Source organism: Petromyzon marinus, chromosome 14 (assembly GCF_048934315.1).
Source record: "Petromyzon marinus isolate PM22_M1 ecotype Great Lakes invasive population chromosome 14, UKy_Petmar_22M1.pri1.0, whole genome shotgun sequence".
Lineage (NCBI taxonomy): Eukaryota > Metazoa > Chordata > Hyperoartia > Petromyzontiformes > Petromyzontidae > Petromyzon > Petromyzon marinus.
The window spans coordinates 3,511,065-3,534,165 of record NC_133680.1 but is presented as its reverse complement, the minus strand read 5'-3'; the positions used below and the strand labels follow the sequence as shown (position 1 = coordinate 3,534,165).

General features: G+C 45.6%; 1 long non-coding RNA gene across 1 annotated transcript; it reads right to left on the bottom strand.

The window, feature by feature from the left end:
* Positions 1 to 14,303: 14,303 nt before the first annotated feature.
* LOC142924566 (uncharacterized) lies at positions 14,304 to 22,652 on the bottom strand. The gene is made up of 3 exons (XR_012941676.1): positions 22,124 to 22,652; positions 21,110 to 21,229; positions 14,304 to 18,858 (listed from the first exon to the last, which is right to left on the bottom strand). It is a non-coding gene; the product is annotated as an uncharacterized LOC142924566 (long non-coding RNA).
* Between the last annotated feature and the right edge of the window lie 449 nt (positions 22,653 to 23,101).

Below are 23,101 nucleotides of genomic sequence, written 5' to 3'. Positions count from 1 at the left end.
CTCTCCCCTCTCATCTCACTCTACTCCCCTCCACGCTCTCTCCTGCCTCTCCCCTCTCATCTCACTCCACTCCCCTCCACGCACTCTCCTAACTCTCCCTCTCATCTCACTCCACTCCCCTCCACGCACTCTCCTACCTCTCCCCTCTCATCTCACCCTGCTCCTCTCAATGCACTCTCCTCTCCAACAACAAAGTCTGTCTGTCGAAGCCCTCAGCCAACCTTCGTTCGGTGCCAGGATACTGGTGAGTGCGAGCTGGTGAAGGCAGGGGGTGCAGAGACCATGGCACCAAAGGAGTACAGCACAACTACGGACATTTCTACACCCCTTTGCTGCCCACCGCCTAGGCCCGCCGCAGTCCGCACCAACCTGCTGTGTGGTCACCCACCCAGGTGGGCGCTAGGCGGGCTCACACTCTGCCTTAAGCCTCCGAGATCCGACGAGATCGGAACATTCGAGGTGATTTGGGCGCAGGCCACGTGTTTATCATGACGCTGCAACTTTCTCTTCGCGTTTCGCGATACGAAGAGGAAGAAAAAAAAACCCCCATCACCGCCTCCGAAAACATTCACTCATCACGCCTTGATCTGCCGTATATTATTCGTTCCCGCAAGAAATGTTGCCACATTTCATAAATTTAAAGGAACGAGCCATTACAGTCCATTATGAATTCATTTTCGCCCCCTAATCACAGGCTCGGAAATGCTTATTGATGCGGACAGGAGGCTTCCAGTCGCCGAGATTTCGCCTGCCAGGGGCACATCAAAGTAGGAAAGCTGATGAAGTGATGTGACACGCCACACCGTTATGCCCGAGCAGATGGCGGATAGGTTTTTGTTGTTGTTGCACACACGCGAGTGATTACGCCACACTGGAGATTAGGGGGAATTTAATTGTGTATCTGAGCACAGTCAATTCTTACACACCCCACTGGCTGTATTCCACGTGCCCCTGGCAGGATAAGGAGATGCCCCGGCTCCACGCCGCTCAACAGAAACAATATAATTAGCATTGGCCGTGATGATTGTTGATGTGGTCATCATCATCATGTTTATTATCAGGGTTTAACTTCTACAATTTGTGCGGCTCGGAATTTATTTATTTTATTTTATTTTCCAGAGTTCAGGCTCAGACAGCTCCGCCTGAAATGAATCCCTGGTCATGATTCGCCTCACTCATGATCATCACAATCGAAATGCAAACAAAGCCATTATCATCACCGCCATCATTACAACCTGAAGGCAGATAGAATATAATAATCATGAGCACCATCAGCAATCGGCAAGAGCCTCGCTAACATCAGCAGCATGAGGAATAGCGTAGCGTTCGGATCAACAGTATAGTCATGAACATTAGCAGCAGCAATAGCAGCAGCAGCATCAACATTAGCAGCAGCAATAGCAGCAGCATCTCTCTCATAACACTCCGAAGGCAACGTAAACCAAATTTTGTTTTTCACAACATAAAATGCCCGCTGTATTTGCAGTTCTAACACAAATATACATTTTCGTGTGTTAATCAACGCGTCTGCTATGCGCATTGTAACTGTATCGCGAGGAATGCTGAAGATATAGCTATGCAAACAACATAATTATTTCTCAATTAAAACTTAAATGAAATCTGTATTGAATCTGCAAAGAAGCTGGCTTTTAGGCTTGGGTAATCACATAGAAAAAGGAAACTCTTATTTTATTGTGAGATAATTGTCTGTTAATAGAATATGCAAAGTGGTGGAGGTGGCGGTAAAATAATTTATTCACAGTGTTTGTTCCTGCAAAATATGATTTTGTCCAGAAATGTATTTGTTCTCTTTGTGATGCGTGACCAAACTCTTATTGTTACTGGGCACAGTTATGTTTTTTCAGGGCTTCGGATTGGACATTCAAACCAACCGCTGACACATTACATTTGCCCTGTCACATCCTTTATGTCAGTGCTAAACAGCCGTAATCACCACTGACGGCAGCCACGTAGCACTGCAATTAATACAACCAATTAGAAAATAATAATAATAACGTTCAACTTGGGACGTGCCCCACAGCGTTCACTCACTCTCAAAGAGAAGATAATTACTCGGAGGCGCCAGGAACCACAAACAAGCGGGACGACAGTTGCCCAAGCTCTGCATACCTCTACGTATTGAGGTGCTATCGGCCAATTAACGAGTGAAAATCCACGGGTGGATTGTGCTGGCGAGCCAGGATAGGGTAGGAAGTTTCTCAACATTTCTGCGATTCACCAACCTTTTCCTCCACAATGCTGGATCACAAGCTTGCACCAACCACCATGAGCTCAGTCGGAAAACTCATGCATGACGCATGGATCCTGCGAAGCGTTCCAACACGCGTCTGACCTCAGCATATTTAACGCGCCGATTAAAACGACAAAACATACGCAATGTCCCCCATCGAATGGTAAGGAGGTGGGGGGGACGCTAGAATGGTGTGAATCCACGCACGGTGACGTCATCACGGGAGTGTGACGTCGACACGGGCGTGTGACGTCATCGCACTGGCCGAGAAGGCTTAATTTATACATTATCATTGATTTTTATTGCCAAAGTTTTGGGGGTAACGCTTTGGTCAACTTTCCCGGTTTGCTCCAAGTCAAGTCCCCAATAGAGACACGAACCTAAATGAACGTTACATTTCTATCGGGTCAATCTTTAGGAGAGTGCATCGTGACCCCATGCATGTCCACAGACAGACCATAATTGGAAAACACAGACATGACAAAAAAAGGTCTGTCTCTGCACTTATACATAATAATAACAACTGTGAAATACGGTAAGAAACACGAGTCCAGAAATATGTTATGAACATAAGTCAAGCGCATCAGAGCATTAGCAGGCCGATGTGCACACCCACCTCCTTTATAAATTGAACATTACAGACAAGCCACAGCGGTGCAGTTGTGGTCATGCAAGCCAAACTATAGATCATGAAGTGAACCACTGTCGCCTCGAGCTCCTTCAACGTGTGAGGAATAGCAAATTGACACAAACTCTCTCTCTCTCTCTAAGCCCTCTCGTGGCGAGCAGACCTGGACATTGGGACGTTCAGCTCCCGAACATATTGCCACGCGTTAAAAAGATCACATTAAACACTCCGGAAGACTCAACGTCTAATGCACGTAGAAAGATGCTTTCTGTTCCGCCGAGAGGTGAACTGTTATCTGTGCAATTAAAAATAACCGATGGGCAATCATCCAGAAGAGCACGTAATGAGTTGTCTGAGGAAATTACGGGCAGGTATCTTAGTCAACAAGGCAGGTGTGTGTGCGCGCGTCTGACAGCTAATTGTTATCTCCTCAGTACATCACTTCAGCAACAACATCGCCACCACCTGCGCATAAAAACGTAATTGTCCTCTTTTGTAATGGCGAATAATTTTGGTAAAAAAAAAACTGGGCATCAACGTTTGTTATTTCGGCAAAGTTTATGGAATATGCATGACACTGCCATTTTCTTGTTTTAACATTAGTTTTTCTAAAATGATTATTGTTCGTAATAATACCGTCGGACGATAGCAGGTACGGCTATTTTAGTGTACACAATCGACAGGAGGGGCAAGAGCAATGGGTTTGCATAATGCACATGCATAATGTGCGTTTATTACCATACAAATAACCCAACCAGCAATGGATGCCCATAGATTGTAAATGTTGTGGCTTTGCTCTCCAACACACCGGTGTGCTGCACTAGTAACGAGTTGTCACGTTTTGTTTACGTGATAACCCTTACTAATTGGATGTGTTTCGGGTGGTTGGCTGGTTTAACGACACATTTATATTCATGCCATCTAATCCAAAAGAACCCTCTATTATGGATAATATTGGGTCGCGATAGCCTACCACGTGTTAAACGTTATTATTGTCGTTGAAGGAATGATCTCAAATTTGACACCTTTTGAGAAATTACACAATTTAATCAATCTTTACATATTTGAACAAGCGGAGAGTTTTAAAAAACATCGTCGAGTTTTATTATTCTTGTGCTGGCCCCTGTTTTCTGTGACTGCACGGTAACATTATTTTCAGATTCGTGAGGGCATATATAAAAAAAATAGAGGACGCCCAAATCAAACTCTTTCAACGTTATTGACATACCAATCCATATTTTGGAGAGGGCCCTAAATAGAGGTCATGCTGATGAGTTTACCTAAGTGTATACATATTAAGAGTATTATCTTATTGATTACCTGTGATGCAGAGTCCTCAAATCTCTTGCACTCTAAACCACACGGGCTGAGTATAAATGTAAAAAAATAAATATGTTCATCCTTTTGTCAACCAAATTCCGAATGAAGGCGTCTCCGAGATATATCGATGATGGGGACTGTTTGACAATACTTAATGTTACTGGTGAGTGCAGTTTGACTTATGTTGGCTGTGGCTGGGAATCAAATTCATGTCTCCAGGGCTCTTAGCTGAGTGCGCTAACTATTGCCCCAACACCGCCCCCCCCCCTCCCACACAATATCTTGAAGTCAAATCATCTGTGCAAAAATACACCAGGGAAGATTGCATTATGTACTTACCCACTCAGTTGAATATGGGCGGTACTAATGTGCTGTTTACATCAGTGACATTCCACAGTGATAAGGCAGAGGGGTCAACTCCTTTCATCGACCAACCATTGTTGACTTCCCCAAAAAGCCAATCGACCGACCCACAAGGGATGATGGGCTGATTCGACTCCCGGCCGGAATTGTGAACTCTCAACCTTCCGATTGTGAGCCATGCGATCCCCTGCTGCTCCACCAGCGGCAGGATGCTAGGTTTATATATGTTATGTATGTCGCTATTGTTAACTTTCAATCACATTTCTTATGATGACTGTTACATTGTTTTTATAGCATTATTTTAGTAATTTCTAGAAAGGTTTAGTCAAGCCCGATTTTTTTTATGTAGTTTAGAGTTAGACTTAAAATTGTAATCTAAATTGTGTTATGATTGTTATTGTGATCTAACATGAAAATGGGATTTTTTTTGCACAGTTTCGTACACAGCATAAACAAATGGTGCTTTTTCTGGAAGATTTAATTGTTTTTGTAGGGGATGTCTCAATTTGCGTACAGTAAATTATAAATGTATCTTTAATTTTATTGTTTGTTGCGTTTGCACCCGAATCAAGCAAGAGCCGAATGGCTCACAGGGTTATCCCAAATAAATGAAACTGAAACGTTTTGTATGACATTGGCAGGGGGATAGATGCAATTGCCCAGGTGTGCTTGCTCACCTGGTAACCTGTGCCAGCTCGTGGGGATTCGCATGGCTCTTTGCTGTGGTAAAACAAAGCTCTGTGGGTGAGAGGTAAAGGTGCAGCCCTGCAATCGTTCACTCGCGCCACTGCCAGCAGATGCGGACACCCCGATCGGTGCAAATTGAAACTTAAAAAGTGTCCAGTCGTCGACTTTGGTCTTCCAGAACAGACCGTACAACGTATAACGACGTTATGCCACCCATCCACAAATGCGAAGGAGACATTACAGCGGTATATTATACTGCTTCTGGCACGGTTATTTGGCTTGACCACCTGAATGTGGAATCGTAGCTGTTGCTCTGCATCTACATCAGCCATACGAAGGAAGAAGAAGACTGCGAGCAGGACATCCAGTATTAAAACTATAAATATGAAATATATTTAACAGGTAACACCCACTGAGCTATATTTTTCAGAAGCGACCTGGCCACAAATGATAGCTCAACGACGTGGCTTATCGTGTGGAAATGTGTAGCAACAAATGCTCTAAACGCATGTTGATTCTAAATGTGGAGGGGAAAACTGGAGGACCTGGACAAAAATACACCCGATCACGGGGAGGGAGACACGCAAACTCCATATATCTCGGCGTTAGGGTTGGGATTGAACCCACGCCCTCCTGCATGCCACGCGAGGGAAATGACATTTCGCCACCACTAGAGGGACCTCTAGAGAGTCCCCTTTAGTGGCTTTCCTGGGTAAATAGAAGTATCACCATCGTGACCAAAAATGGAAATAATTATAATTGTCATTAATGCATAAAAAAAAACTGCCGGAAGGTTTTTATTTATTATTGTTATTAATACATTTCCACAAGTACATATTTTATTTATGAAATATTCCCCAGAGAGGCAACTAATGATGCTCGCTCGAGGTCGTCTAACAAGGGCAAGAACACTTTGGAATATCTTTGGAGGATCTCAATCTCCGATGTAATGACAAAGCACACAATGAGCCGTGTTTCCAGGAAGCTAGACTTGGTAGGCTTACGCCTTAGCACAAGCGCCACTTATTTTTACACGCGCTGCAGACGTCAAGGCATTGGGCCACTGGCGATGAGCCACCAGACCGTGTGGAGGCATGCGCCATTACAACGAAAGACGTTTCTACGGGACAGGACAAGAACTCCTTTGTCCAAGTCACCGAAAAGTATACGTCCGTTTATCGATCCCCCCCCCCCCAAAAACGTTTGAAAGATGAAATAACTTTGATCAGTGCGATAATAGCACGGTGCATACACATTTGTGTTTTGCAAGCTTGTTGGACCAAACGTAATAATGCGGTACAAAAGTTTATTTTCTTCTGTTGGCTAAAATGAGATAAAATAATGAATTCAGGTTTTTTTTTTGTAACAATGTGGTATTCTTTCAACTGTACGTCATAGTGGTCACCTTGCATTGAGTGGCGATCGGTGGTGGCTACGCACGTGGCCTGTATTGGAGCACTGCAGAGGCAAGGGTTGTTGGATCACAAAATTATGCGGAACTCCCTTCCCGTGGGCATTGAGGTGCCCATACCCTGGTTCATCAATAGAATCCGTGACAGCAAAGTGCGGACTAATATCGTCTGCCCCTTCTGTACGGGATAGAGTGTTGTCCCCTCGCACGCGTGGGTTTTCTCCGAGTGCTCCGGTTTCCTCCCACATGTACACTAATTAATTGGCTGACAACACCCTCAATTACAGACTGCAGACGTTGGAGAATTGTTAGCACTGCCTCACTGCCTGGCTGCCTTCCAAATTATTGGTGATTCCTCAGCGAACATGAGATAAATGACGCGATATGAAAAAAAAATAAACATTTTTATTCGAATTTTAACTAAAATCAGGGAAAAAGAGATTTCAGGAAGTGATAACGGTTAGATTTGCAATGCAGAGGTTGTCGGTTCTATCTACGAGCGCGGCAGTTCAATTAAGAGTGCGAGCTTCGAAGATCCCACCGCCTTTGTTTGCTCGGCAGTAGAGATGGGTATACGACAGTGTCATGGATAGGCAGGTTGTGTGCGGTGGGGTGAAGTGTACGTCCACCCAGCTCTTCGAAAATATTTCGCCTGCGTGTAAGTTCGAGAGCTTGCGCCGGTGACGGTCCTTCCACTAGCAGTGGCAGGAGCAAGAAATTGCAAGACTGCGCTTTTACTTTTTTTAATTGAACCTTCAAGCTTAAACGGGGTGATGGTGAGCATTTACTCACGACCCCTGCGGGATTGTAAAACTCTCACGTGGATGAAAAGCTCATGCAGATTGGCTTTTTGTGTCATGGTGACTCTAAAGTTTTTTGCATTTTGTGATAACATTTACCAGCGATTTTTTTTTTTATCAAACACGCACTTTAAAAAAAGAACAAAACCATTACATCACTTATGTTGAAGAAGATGAAACCGCTGCAAAAGAAAGTAATTATGCGATATATGATGCATATGAGCAAACGTGTAACACTATCTCCAAAGGGATGCAAAACAAAGTTTAATGGAAATTAAATGTTTAATCGCTTTACATGTTCAGAAGCAAGTCAATCATTACAAAATACAATTGCCCTCTTTTATCCGCATGCGTCCAGTAAAAAAAAACATTTGCACTTATAAGGCGCCTTTCACAATGTCTCAAGGTGCCCTGAATGAATAGGAGAAAGATAATAAAGATATAACTGAATGGCAAAGACGAGGCAAAGAGGGACAAAACGAATTTGGAAAAACATTTTGAAACGGATAAGTTTTTAGTCTGGACTTAAAATTATCAACAGTCTGAGAAGATGATTTCCAACGGTAGGGAGATCCACAAATGGGAGGGAAGTAGGAGGCAGTTCCACAACCGGGGGGCACCAATAGTGAGCTTCACGGCTAAAGGGGCACCAGTAGGGAGTTCCACAACCAGGGGAGCACCAGTAGGGAGTTTAACTGTCAAGGGGGCACCAGTAGGGAGTTTAACTGCCAAGGGGGCACCAGTAGGGAGTTTAACTGTCAAGGGGGCACCAGTAGGGAGTTTAACTGTCAAGGGGGCACCAGTAGGGAGATTAACTGTCAAGGGGGCACCAGTAGGGAGTTTAACTGCCAAGGGGGCACCAGTAGGGAGATTAACTGTCAAGGGGGCACCAGTAGGGAGTTTAACTGCCAAGGGGGCACCAGTAGGGAGTTTAACTGCCAAGGGGGCACCAGTAGGGAGTTTAACTGCCAAGGGGGCACCAGTAGGGAGTTTAACTGCCAAGGGGGCACCAGTAGGGAGTTTAACTGCCAAGGGGGCACCAGTAGGGAGTTTAACTGCCAAGGGGGCACCAGTAGGGAGTTTAACTGCCAAGGGGGCACCACTAGGGAGTTTAACTGTCAAGGGGGCACCAGTAGGGAGTTGAACTGCCAAGGGGGCACCAGTAGGGAGTTGAACTGCCAAGGGAGCACCACTAGGGAGTTTAACTGCCAAGGGGGCACCAGTAGGGAGTTTAACTGCCAAGGGGGCACCAGTAGGGAGTTGAACTGCCAAGGGGCACCAGTAGGGAGTTGAACTGCCAAGGGGGCACCAGTAGGGAGTTGAACTGCCAAGGGGGCACCAGTAGGGAGTTTAACTGCCAAGGAGGCACCAGTAGGGAGTTTAACTGCCAAGGGGGCACCAGTAGGGAGTTGAACTGTCAAAGGGGCACCAATAGGGGGTTTAACTGCCAAGGGGGCACCACTAGGGAGTTTAACTGCCAGGGGGGTCGCCACAGTAAACGTTGGATCATTCCAAGAATGCAGCCGAAACCAAGGTTTGCATAAAAGGGCACAATCGGCAGACTTAAAGACGTTGCAGGGACATAAATTTGAATTATCTCCTGAACATAAAGTGGAGGTAGCCCTTGCAAGGCTTTAAATACAAGCTACAGGATCTTAAATTCCATTCGACTAGAGACAGGGAGCCAATGCAACGACAGTCTGAGAAACGGGTAGCAATCTCTTATCTTGATATAATTCAAAAAGCACACATTCGTGCGAGTATAGAATGAACTAAATGCCACGCAATACATAAACAACGTATACACTTTGTCAGTGCTTGGGGGAATAAAAAAAACAACGAAACAAAAAATATGCAGTGGGTTTATCACGAGAATCCATTTGACTTGTTTGCTAAAATGGAATAGAGCAGATTAAATTTCCTGTAAGCTCGAAAGGTCAAAGCAAAGGTCGGCTTGATGCATAAATGTGGCCCCTGCTTTTGACACGGACACAAAGAACAAACGAAAAATGACAAGTTACCCCGAAATATTGGTTTTCTGTAGAGCTAACACAAAAAGTAGGGATTTAACAATACATCACGGAAATATGCATTCGGAAGAAAGTTACTCTTTTCAATATTCACACCTTTCCCAATCAACTGACAGGCTGACTGGTGGTGTGACGGCAAACTTGCCATTGCCAGTGTTTGTCATTTCCATGGCTTTGCATCTCTGCTGCATGAGTTCGTGCTCGCACGGATGTTTTGGAGATCGACAATTGGCAGGGCTGACCGTGCGCGAGCTGCGGAACGTCATAAATTCGCACCTTCACGAAGGAGATGTGATGTTTTTATTTTATGACACTGCCAATGGAACATTGACCTAACCATAGATTTATTCGGCAACCTCTGCACCTCCATTCAACCTCTACGGTGCATAAACTCACGGAACCACGGTGCGTCCCACTGTGAACAGGGCAGCGGTGACAACACAACTATCCGTACCTACTCAGTGGGAAACACGCAAAGATGGCATCCCACTCTGGCGGACGCAATAACCTGATGGTTGTATCCTCAAATATGTCATCATGAAATGTATCACACGTTCTGCACGGCTCCCTGCAGCTATGCCACTTGCCAAACTCTCTCTCTCTGTCAATGTGCCTCTGAAGTAGAAGCATCCTAAAGGCACCTTAGTCTGGCTCTATGAGCCTCATACATTAACTATGAGCATTAGATATTAACATGGTGCCCTCCAAATCATGCCTTAACCTGGCTATATGTGCCTTGCACATGGCCAAAACTAACACTGGAACTCTAAGAATTCTCAAGGTGCCTTCTTCTGACTAGCAACACCCTCCATTAACAGTCAATCATAGGGCCCATATTCTTAGTCATGGCTCTGGTTCAATTGAGCTGGCTCAAAGCCACGCTTAACTTGAGCCAGCTATAAGCATGAGCTGAGCCTGAGACGAGCCACAGCTGAGCGGCTCATGAGCCATTGGAAGCAGCTGAGTGACTGTAACCTGAGCTGGGCCATGTAAGAGACCAAGGCAGAGCTGAGCTGTGATTAAGAATACTTCTCTGATAATCCTAAAGGTGCCTAAAGTATAGGGGTGTGAGTCGCTAAACCAATGCTCTAACAAGGATAATCATGATGCCTTTTATTTTTTCCAGAAAATCATCAATGAGTCCCAAATCGATACAAGATGATCCTAGCATCAATTGGGATGTTTGGCCAAGTCCATTAATGTGTGGTACGTGGGAAGAAACAAACACATAACGTGAGAACCCATCCACACTTTGGGTTGACAATCAAAGCTCGGCACAGTTGGATTCATATCCACTGCCGTACCACTATATCCTGTCTACCTCGCAGCCCAACCATACAACACATAGTATTCCCAGACAGTCTTACTCCCACAAAGTATCTGCTCGACCCGAGATATTCTGATACTTGCATTGTGTTTGCACTGTTCGACTTGTGGCGTTCTCTGGTCTAACATTGGTGAGACAAGGCCATAGAGAAGGCTGCCAATCAGTTTCAAAGGCAATGCATATATTGTATAATTATCAGAGCATGTTTGTTTGCATGTTTTTGCCACACGTATGTGCCGTTAATGCAAACTTGATAGCTTGTAAAAGGCATCTTTTTGGTGTTTGACGATCTTAACTCTTGTGTAGTGACATAGCACCGACTGCTGTCCAGCAGCAGCAACTGTGGTGGACAGTTAGCGCCCACGCCGTTGAGCAGGGCAGAGGAACTGGGGCAAGGGTCACGGAAGACCTCATCTGGAAGCCCTTGGAACCTGCTGGCGAGTTCGAGAAGAGAGGTGCGGCCAGGGTGGAGCCAGGCCGCGTCGAGTAGGATAAAAGCAGCAGAGAGTAAGAGCTCCAGGCTGCCGGTTCTGGGAGTGGACTCGTCTCGTCATTGCTGATTCGTCGCCGCCGTCGCTGCCGCCTTCACTAGAGCATAGTTATTGGCTGTCTCGGTGGACACCGTCAGTGTAAGACGGTCAGGATTGCGTCGAGGCTAGGCTAGACGACTAGGGAGTGCATGAGGGCGAACCTGTTGAATTTAGAAGCTGTGTGAGATCTGAATAAAGAAGATGCCTCCGGCAACTACCTCGTCTCCGACTTGTGCTACACTACACTTGTTCAAATTTCCAGAAAGGTTAAAACCTATTCTTATTTTGTGTTGTGGTTATTGCAAACATGATGCCTTGAATAAAGGTGTCAGTTTTTGTGCCAGTTAAAAGGGTAAAACCTATTCCTATATCTTGTTTCTGGCAAAGGAGGTCTCATAATGTAAATGCTCACCCCGAGCCCTCAATACTCTGATAGTGCGCTGTTTTTGAGTTGTACGCCTTTTGGCGTCTTCTGGTCCAACACCAATGGAGACTAGGCTCTAAGAAAAGCTGTCTCGGGTGTGGACCAATCAAATTCAAGGACAGTGCATATTATTATCAGAGTTGTCTTTTTTGTTTGCATTTTGACTGCTTGTGTTGTGGTTATTGCAAACATGATGCCTTGAATAAAGGTGTCAGTTTTTGTGCCAGTTAAAAGGGTAAAACCTATTCTTATTTTGTCATAGTTTCCACAGAGTAGTTTCTGAAACCTAATGAGCTTGGGACACATTCATTCTGTTTTGGTCGGAAGTTGAATCCCAGCCAAAGCTTCCAATTCATTAGCGGAGGAAACTCAGCGACACAAAAAAACCTGGGCTCAAAGTTCGCGATGTCCCTTGAGTAAAGCACTCAAGGGACATTGGCGATATTGTTGGCTTGCACCACATTGTGATTTTTGCACACAGCGTTTAAATATATTTTTTGTGTGGAATATTTGCTGGTTTATTCCAGGATGTTTCTGTTGCGCGTCGTCGCTTTGGAATGTTCTGTGTTCAAATTTTGTTTCTTGCGGTTGCACCCGACTTAAGAGCCGCATGGCTCACAGGGCTATACCTAATAAATGAAACTTGAAACTTGAGATACATACAGTGCATTTAGCGATTTATTTATTCTTCCTTTCTCTCAATAAAAAAAAAAAAACATCTTGCGCGTTGATACGTCCGTGCATGTGTGTAGGTGAAAGATGTCGCGCTGAGATCCTCTTTGCGAAGCTCGGACGATAAAGTGCTTCCCATGTGTCGTTGCATTGGGACCGGGAAAAAATGAGAAAATACAAAAATCAGCGTGGCCGCACAACGCACACAGCCTGACGTGCAAGAAGCCCCTCATGCTCCGGCTCACGCCCCACCACACCCACCACTGGAAGCGAGAAAAATTATCAAATTAACCGGTAACACCGCGTGGAAATTGAGGTCAGGATGTTGCATCCCTTCCCATCAATGAAACATGGTGTTTGGCTCTTAGTGGATTTAGAAGAAGGGAAACGAAGGAGTGCTACATTCGATTTGACAAGACCACACTAATATCAATGTCTGCCACTTACCGCATTGCACGTGACGATCATGCGACCGCGATCGCTTTTGTTGCGTGTGTACTTTGCACCTTCTGCCTTCATTTTGCATGCTTTTTTATGTTCAGAGTTTTTTTTCGTTATCAACCTCTGGGGACATGTTGGATACTGGAATTTGTATAAGTTGCAGCATCGAGGAATGGCTCACGATACGCTGCATGTCGACGTATCGTGAGCCCTAACAGGATCGTAGAATAAATGTACATCCTGGTGGAAGAAAAGTAATTTTTTTCAGAACACATTAAAAAATAATCGCTTGATGGACAGAAAAACATAGTGTTAAAATAAAATGATTAATTCAAGGATTATGGCAGTCAGGGGTTTTGGAGTTAATGTTTCTTATTATCTGACATAGAAAAAAAAAATGCTCCATTTTCAAGAAGCCGAACAGTTGATGCACAATTCAGAGCAAATCTTTCGAATTGCATTCACATTTATCCGTCAGAATGACGCAGGTGCGCACTCGATAAGAATTTAACAAACAAAAGAACATGCCAATAAAAAACGACGCAATAGAGTTTTTCAAGTGTTGTCTCTCACATGCCCGAGTGAAGATACGCCTCGCATTATGAGCATATTCTATTCGCGGCCTGGCAGCGTAACCTCAGGACATTTTGTGCAAATCACAGCTGTAATAAAGACATAATGCCCGCATTTTTTTCCATTTGAAGCAAATCTACGAATGCAAGTTTGTCTCCCCTCGCACTTATCACTCTCATTTCGCATCTCCTTATCTGCCTTAGCCCCTCCGTGCCATCCAACACGTGTAATAAAATCCATTACCGTCAACTGAGCGGTGAATAATAAAAATGGCCCACTGCTAGCAGGCTGTCCTATGAATTTAAATAATGGATAACAGTGAGCCTTATTAACTCGTACAATGAGTGTGCGCGTGCGAGCGAGTGTGTTCGCGCGAGGGGCGAGCGCATGGCCGCTCCCTTCTTGTCACATTCGCCCATATATTTGAGCATTATTTAAACTCGCAGCCCCAAAGAACCGGTAACATTTAACAATAACGATGAAAGGGTAGAAATGGTTGGGCGCCTTTGCTGCGTTCGCACCAGAAACCTGTGAGAAAAGAATTTGCACGAAATCAATGGGCGTATGTCAAACGGCAGATTAGGGCCTTTATAATATGTATACAAAATAATATATATAAATATCTTTACCGGCGGCAATATTTTCGTTTCTTGACTGCTTCCGATTGTCATGAAAAGGGTTTAGAGAAATCTATTACAAATAGATAAGAGCTCGTGTATGCATTATTGTTATTATGATTATTTTTTATTCTTCGTTGCATCGTTTCAGAGTAACATCGGAGCCACGATACAATTGCGCGACACCCCCCCCCCCCCCCAAAAAAAAAAATCACGTAAAAATGCAGATGAAATGCAAGCGAGAAACAAAATCTGCCTGGGAACTCGTCGGTGCTGCCCTGGCTGCCGCGGCTGCCCCGGCTGTGGCTGTGTCTTGCTACCATTGTTGTTGATGGCCGGCCCCGCTGTTGTGTTTTGTTGTGGCGGGGGCTGGGTCACGGTTGTTGCGCTCCATCCTCTCTCCCCCGTGTTTTCCCGCCACATACCTCGCCACTGCCCCAACCCCACTTCTACCCTAATTGAGTTCTTATTTTTTTCTGTAGAGCGTCTTGAGATATGGTTGCATTTAAATACTATACAAATTGAAATTCGTGTTGTTGTAATATGTATCGTGGGTTACCAGGGTTCTTGCAGAGATTGCACGGTGGCCTCAGAAAACAATGTTTATGGTTCAATCCCTAGGCCAGAAACCTTTTTTTATATCTTAGTGGCCATTAGCACCTGTAAATATTTCCACGTACAGAAAATTTTGCATGTAATACGAATATCATTCTGTAAAGCTACCGAGACTGTAAACATCAGCAATAAACGGATGTATAATTTCTTATGAAGTATGAAATCATGTAAATAAGAACCTCAATTCACACCATAATGAAGGAATATGGTTATGAAATGAATACGTAATAAGAAAAAAAAAACTATTTTGCTTATGCCCGGCTTCATCCCTTGGTGCGTTTATTTATTTATTCCTTTATTCATTACAAAATATATATTCAACTGTAATATACATGTATATTATCTGGTGCAAGGTGCTTGTGCAAAGTGGCTTACCGTGCAGTTTCCGTTTGACGAGTGTCAATTTTGAGTTGATTACGTGGCGCATGGGATCGGCCCTGGGAAGGATGTGCAAGGCTAGGAATGGAGATCGTGGTGACAACACCAAAGGTAGGAATATTCTCCAACGGCAAAACATGTTGTGACATACAATTGCAGCTGAACTTAAGCTGTAACCATAACTCTAAATTATAGATTAATTGCGACGAAGAATGACATGCACACATGATTAATATAGTCTCACATAAATTATGCATCCTATAATTGGCCGCCATTTTGTCTTTCGTTGGCAGCTTAAATATTTAATTATAGTCCATAAAATCAATAAATGCCACATTTTGCTTGATTTAATGATTTCACATTTGACATTCGTTCGAATGTGCATATATAACGCAGTCAAAACCAGTTTCAAAGCATACATCGTGCAAACTGTGCAGGGCATCACAAGGGGACGTGTGCACCTAAAACGCTGGGCACGCGAAGAAAAATAAGATGTCTTGAAGAGGTCCACGATGTGTAGGATGATCCTTCAAGTCAAATGGCAAACCTCATATCGTACAATAAGCTGTGCTAGAGGTCAGGGTACATCGCTTAGTGCAGTAATTCAGAAGGGGCCAGCTCACTGGATCAGGACGTACCTCTAGAATGGCTTAGAAGATGTTTCTTAAGGTCACATTATCCTTTGAGTCGGGAGAACCAGAAAAATAAAGTACACCCAGTGAAGGAACACCAAGATCTTGTTATTACGGACTGCTGGAACGTGTGTGGTATGGTTTTGTATCTTGCGACCTCGTCAAGAACACATCTGAATAAGGACAAATTTACCACAACTCTGGCAAGTCATCCAGATAAACTCGGAAAATCTATATATTGTAGGCTTTCCGCACATCTGATTAGCTACGTACGGTGCAAAATAAGCTCAACGTAAATATATATGAAAAGTACACTTTTCTATTATTTTACATTATATATGACAATGATAGTAACAATTAAAGCGATGAATAGCATTTTGTACTCAACAAATCCAGGTGAATGTTGATAACTTCGCTGCGAGCATTCTCACATTTTTCCCCCACCCCACCCCCTGCCCCCAACAGAACAAAAATCCCACGGCTTAATTTTTTTTCCAGCAAAAGCCACGCGCAGACAAAAAAAACTAATTCTAGATCATTCAACCTGCAATTACCAGTGAGTGACACCGCAAAATAATGATTTAATTTGAACGGCAGGGTATGCTCCACGCCCAAAATTCGCGCGTGTCGTTCCGTGCTTCTCTCGCGGTGCGTTGACTTGACGTCGCCATTCCGCCGGCCCTGTCAATAGCCTCACTGCTGGCAGGGGCGACGTGCCCCGAATACCGATAAAGCAAACGGCGCGACGGAGACGCGAAATGCGCAGCGTGTGGCCGTGTACGGCGCACACACGGTGCGCACACAATGCTACGCGCTGGGGAAACTTTTGGTTGTTGCTGCTGCTCCCACCTCGAGAGACAGCTCGCGTTCGTTCATTTACATTGTTACCAGCTGTCAAAAAATGACACGCAAAAAAAATCACTGACGATATTTGAGGTTTGCGGGTCAGGCCCTAACTGCACACCATTAATCCATTTGCAATGCACCCATTTAGCAATTACCGCTGGGATTTCCATAATTGCTTTAATTACTAGTTAGAAAATATGGATGACATTAATAAATCAGAAGTAGCAATTGAGATTATTTTTTTTATTTCCATATAATTTATGCGCTCGCCATTCCCAGCCATTGTTTAAATTATGCAGCCTCAATGCATACGAAATGTACCGGTGAGAACATCCAATAATTCATTTATTTCGTGCCATATTTTTTTTGTTGCCACGGGCAGTTCTGACATGAAACGCTCTGGAAGCAGATATGGATCTCGGGATGATACAGGCTCTCATCCCATCATCATTATCATAATGATCAGCCATGATCAATCCATTGCTGAATGAAAGCCTTCCCAAGCCGTAACCACCTCTCGTGATAATGCAATGTACTCATACACCTAGCACCTGCTGTGCGCATGTGCTGATTTCATCGCTCCATTTCCTCGGTGGACATCCTCTCAGGCACGTTTCCTTCCTTGGCTTCCTGCTACTCAATATTCTCACCCATAGCTCCAAGGCCTCACGTGCACGCCCAATCAGGGCCAGGGTAGCACAAAAACCACAGTATTCTGCTTGCTTGGAGAAGCACTTCTCGAGGAATCCGAGCATCCACGTTTCATAAAAGCAAGGCACATAACTTCTTAATTGTACCAAACTTGACCAACATTAAACGTACAAATGACACCACTTACCACTGGACATATGTAAAGCAATAAACTGCAATTAAAATTTGCATAGCATCTCAATGCAGCTGTGTCTCAATGTTTTGTAAGAAACAGTGGGACATGGGCATCTGGAGGAAAGGAGGCTTAATTATGTATTTTATAAAGGGCAGAGACAGGCATTGAAAATGAGGAAGGTCTTGAGCGTAGACATGAACATGGGTAGGCAGCCCGCAGCATGAAAGGCTAAGAAAATGGAATTTTGCAGACCATAAGGACAGCAGAGGAGAAAGAGCGATCTCCCACTGAGCAAATGGTTGACTGGCGGTTAAGACAAACATCATTGGTTGGTGGAGTGGAGAGTACATGGAGGGGGGAGCAGACAAAGGAAGAGGGGAGACGTAAGGGTATACGGGTAGAGGAGCACAGCGAGATGAGATGAGAGAGGTAGGCAACGGTAAGTCAATGTCCAGAATTCTCCTACTTAAACGAATATTACCCTCACCATCTCCAAGGACCTTGGAAATGGTGAGGGTAATATTGATATTGCTCTGGAATTGGATTGGGAGCCAGTGGTGGTGCTTAGAGTATTCGAGGGATGTGGTGTCGTTGATGGGAGTGGGTGAAAAATCTTGCAGTGACATTTTGGCTCATCTGAACGAGTGTGCAGGTGAGAGATTTATGGGAGTCTGTTAGAGGAGAGACTCAAAGTAATAAATTCAAGAAGCAATGAAGGCATGGATGAAGTTCTCAAGCAACAGCTGGGGTAAGGAGATGGCAGATTGGGGAGATATGCGGTCAGGCAGAGTTGAGATGTTATCAACTTCTTGCCGTAAAACCTAGCACGAGTATTTCACGACACAAAGCACAACGCCTCAGCCGTAATCCTTACTTTAAGTCGATAGAACTTTGCAACAAATCATCATTTACGAAGCGGCCTTCATCAACAAGCCCTGTGAAATGACTTCACAGTCGCAATGATTTTTGTACGAATATCAACAAACTTACAACAAAAACACCCGACTGTGACATTTTTTTTTGTATTTCTGAGCGGCAGCATTACTTGACCTGCCCTCAACTGATACTCGACTCGGACAGAGAGATTGTTATCTAGGCAGGTGAGAAGCCAACTCAACCAGAGACCTTCTGGCATTCCTGAAAGCCACATCACAGAATTCATTTGGTAGTTTGGCAGCGGATGGTGGTGTCCCAACAGAGATGAACGTTTTTATTCACCGCGACTTTGTGGAAACTGGAAGAGCGCGCATTTTTTTCTTCTTCTTGTTACATTCAGCGATACGTGGCAGAGCAGATGAGAGACAATTTCCTCGCTGCTTATGCTGACACAAGCGATACTGCACCTCCCCCTCCCCTTCTGCATCGGCGCCAAATTCACCCACATCATTCTTTTTCTCCACCCGCTTGTTTAAGGGGCACCGGGCCTTGTATTCCCGGCAGAGGTCCCTGGCTCCCATCGCAGGTGACAACTCTTCTGATTGGGAAACCTTTGCGAGAGAGAGAGAGAAAGAGAGGGAGAAATGGGAAAACAAGCCCACCCACCGCCTCCCACCCTCCCCACACAATCTCAGGCCACAACAAGCCTGCGAGGCCCACAGCAAAGGGCAACAACATCATCATCATCATCATCTCCGTACTCTCCGACAAAGTGAATGAGGCAACGCAGGCGGCGCTCGTCGAAGCATCGGACTGGAAAATGTAACTGGGCTATTATGCGAGGCAAGTGAGCGTCAAGCTCGGAGAGTAACCTTTTGGCCAGTTGTCACACGCACCACTGCTAAGCATGTGACAACATGCCCACGCGATGGAGAAAAAGAGGGAGACACAAACTCCCTCCCACCCCGACCCCCCTTTAACAATTCACCGCCGTCGTCAAGCAGATTGCATGCGACTTCTCGGACACTTCTCGGACACGCGCACGTTGATTGTGGAGCAAGGGTAGGTGCCGGCTAGGAGGGGAAGGGCCGAGTAATAACGTTTCTTACATTATTGGTTCTTTCGGTAAAGTCACGTTGAAGGGAAACAATAAAATATTAAAATATATATAAAACAATAAAATTCTCACGACGTTTCGACTGTAACACAAACAGGCATCATCAGGTGTGAAAACCAACGGCAAGAAAATTTGAAAGAAGTGGCGGTTTGCATTTATTTATTTATTTTTAAACGTTAGCACCACGGAGAGCGGTTTGACAGTTCGTTCTTGCCGTTGGTTTTCACACCTGATGAGGACTGTTTGTGTTACAGTCGAAACGTCGTGAGAATTTTATTGTTTTATATATATTTAATTATTTTGTTGTTTCCCTTCAACGTGACCTTACCGAGAGAACCAAGAATATGAATCACTGCAGTCACGGAAGCTTTAAATCAAAATGACGTTTCTGTTCACCGTCGCTGGGCTTCTCGCCCCGGGGGGTGTGCAGCCACACCTTGGAAAAAAATGGTTGGTTGCCCGACTAGCGGATGGATCCCGGCTGTCGTTGGGTCGATTCCAGAGAGGATCCGCGAAATTCCATCGCCGCGTCGTCACGGATAAGACGAACTTCCCTGCGCTCAAATGCCAGTGAATCTGCGCAACCGCTGTGCATCGACAGATGTTCGCCGGTGGCGCCGTCAGTCGGCATTTGTGTCACCGCGTCGAAGGGAAGAAAAAATAACTGCGGACCGAAACCCAACCCTACAACCACCCCTACGCGATTTTTCGTCTAAAAAAAATTGGGGGCATCTCCTAACCGTGCCTGAACATGTTTGTGTCGTGTGAGGGAAAACCACAATGCCCCACACAAGTAGTGACTGTTTTTATTTGACAAGTTAAGGCCCACTGAGCAATATCGGTCTTTTTCAAAAGCGACCTGGCCACAAATGATAGCGCAACAAAGTCGCTTATCACGTGGAAATATATGGCAGCCAAATACACTAAAACGCGTAACGTTGATTCTAAATGAGGAGGGAAAACCCGGAGCGCCCGGAGCAAAATCCGCGCGACCACGGGGGAGAACACGCAAACTACAAATACACAGCAGGCGTCAGGGTCAGGATCGATCCCACGACCTCCTGTAGACCAGGCGAGGGAGTTAACATCTCACCACCTTGGCTGCTGCGGTGCCACTAATTCCAACCAACGCTGATGAACGGCGCAGCGGCACTGTTTCTAGCGTGTGCTGGGGGGCGATGGGGGGCGATGGGGAGGGGGGGGCGTGGGTGGTTTTAGGGGGGGGGGGCTGCGTTGCTGGAGCTCCTCCTACGATCAATCGACGGGAATTCGCAACGGAAAAAACGAGCGAGCACAGGTCACGCTGTGGAAGCACGGGGACCGTCGGTAGAGCAAGCCACGCGCATCGCAACGCTGGCCGAGGTTCGCCGATAACAATGCCGAGGGAGAATGTCACGGCTCCGTGCGCTGACTTTGAAGTAACATGTTCTTACGAGAGAGCACCCCCAAGGACGGCGCGTTTTTCTAATGCATGCAAATCCATGTACAACAAATCATACATTAATCATAACACGGTAACTAAATAGCAGATATATGTTAAAGAACAAAAAAAAAACCCCACTTTTACTATTTCATTTGCCTCAAGCATTTTTTCCAGTGATTTATATATATTATTTAATTGTTACGTGCGTTTAAGTCGTCCTTATTACGTGTGTCTATCAGGTTTGCAGGCGAGCTCTTTGCTCGTTGATTTGTAAACAATTCACAAGTGCTAAACGCAAGGGTCCTGCAGCCTCTCTCAGCACCTTCAAGTACGCGATGAGCCCATTGGAGGCATCCCGCTGTACACCATCCAAAATTGGCTCTCCTCCGTCTACTCCGCTTGTGCCGTGCGTTGTTCGGCGTGAAGTGGGCTCGTGAGGAAGCTGTGGGAGGGTGGGGGAAAGATCCTTGACTTTAAACACGTGGCATGTTCGGCAGCAATGGTTGAAGCAAAGCCTGCCTCTGCCGATGAGACACCGCACCTCCGATTGTCACGGTTGGCTACGTACGGTGCGAAAGAAGTTCAACATACTGCACGTACATAGAGGCTTCCCCGGGACGTGGAGCGAAACGTCAACGGGGGTTTGCACAGCACGTCCGCGCAGTAGTAATGTCTCAATTTATCGGTTTCCTGTGCTGTTTGGAGAACATTACAGGGATGTCAAAACGTTGCGGGAATGGTCCCAGACTCTGTGCAAGCATCCAGCTACGTTCGTGCTGGAAGATGTCAAGCCGAGCATGACATCGATTGAAGTGTTCTGTATTCGCACGTGGGAATCTGCAGCATCCTTGCAAAAATCTCCAATAATGAGTTGAATCTGATAGCGAAAAATAAGTCATGAAAGTAACGGGTAAAGGCGCATCCCTGCAATTGTTTCGCTCACGCCGCTGCTGCCAGAAAGGGAGCCCTAGAAGGGGTCTATAGACCTATCCCTCCATGCCGGGACAGACATCTTATGAAGATGTGGGAGTACCCACACTTTTCCCCTCTCATCTACTACATATTGATGCTGGTGGGGGGGGGGGTTATCGAAGCGATTCAAAGTGGGTGGACGGGGGGGGGGGCGATTGAATAAAATCGCTCAATGTCCATAAGAGAGGGGGGTATTTGGGGGGTTATATCTCGTAAATATAAATGTGCCGTTAAATCCGCCACCACCCGACAAAGCCAATGTGTAAGGTTTGTCACGTAAGCAAAACGTGCCAAATAGGTTACTGGTTCAGCACACCCGTGTGTTGGAGAGTAAACCCAGAACAGCGTTTCACAATTCGCTTACCGTGACGTGTCGCTGGTGATTACAACAACAACAACAGCAAGCAGCCAGCTTCGTCGGGCTACAGCCAGAGTTGTGAAGAAATTCCCCCTGGAAGAGTGAAGGCGATGCCATCACTCTGAGCCCATCAGGTGCGAAGATCGGAGGTCCGGGTTAAATGTCGTGATAGAAGTTACAATGGGCTCGTGTTCATCGCCTATTGTGCCAAGCCACCCCCAACCTGCAGGAGGAAACGAAGCAGAATTCCGAGCCGGAGGGGGGGGCGGTGGCGGCGGCTCACCATTAAAACTCGGCTGTGCTTCACGCGGCCAAGCCGAGGTTATCGTGTTGTGTGCTCGCTCCTATTTCTCTCTCTCTCTCTGTACACACGGAGCAAGCGAAATGACACCGACATTGTTTCCTCTCTCTCTTCCGATAAACGCTGTCGCGGCATTCATCTGCGGTCCCGTTGCCATTGTCTCGTTTTGCCAGTTGCCATCGTTCGCCGATGTGTTTCTCTTTTTTTTAAAACGGATCGCTTCGTACGTTTTACATCCCGGCACTTTGCCCCCCCCCCCCCTCCCGCCACCCCCCCCCCCCCCCCCCCCCCAGTGAAGTGAAGATTGTGGTTGTTAATCCGCTTCTCGCGCAGGTTGAATTCGTGTGCCCCGCCGACACGTGCGAAATACTTGCGGCGGGTAGAGCTTTTCGGAGCCATCAGAATCAGAAGAGTTATACTGGGGGAATCCGATGAGCTATGAAGCTCTTTTTCCACAGATGTCCAGCTATATATGTGCGTTACGTGAATGATAAGAACTTGCCATGGAATAAAAAAAAAACTTCTTTAGAATGTATTTGTCATATATAGAAACTATATATATCTACGAATTATCCGAAATGCGTACAGTTTAACGGGTGACCTTTGCGGGTTATGAGGGACGCTACTACCACGGTGTCATGTTTGGAAGGTCGTGTCGGTTCGATCTCCCGGTGTGGCAGTTT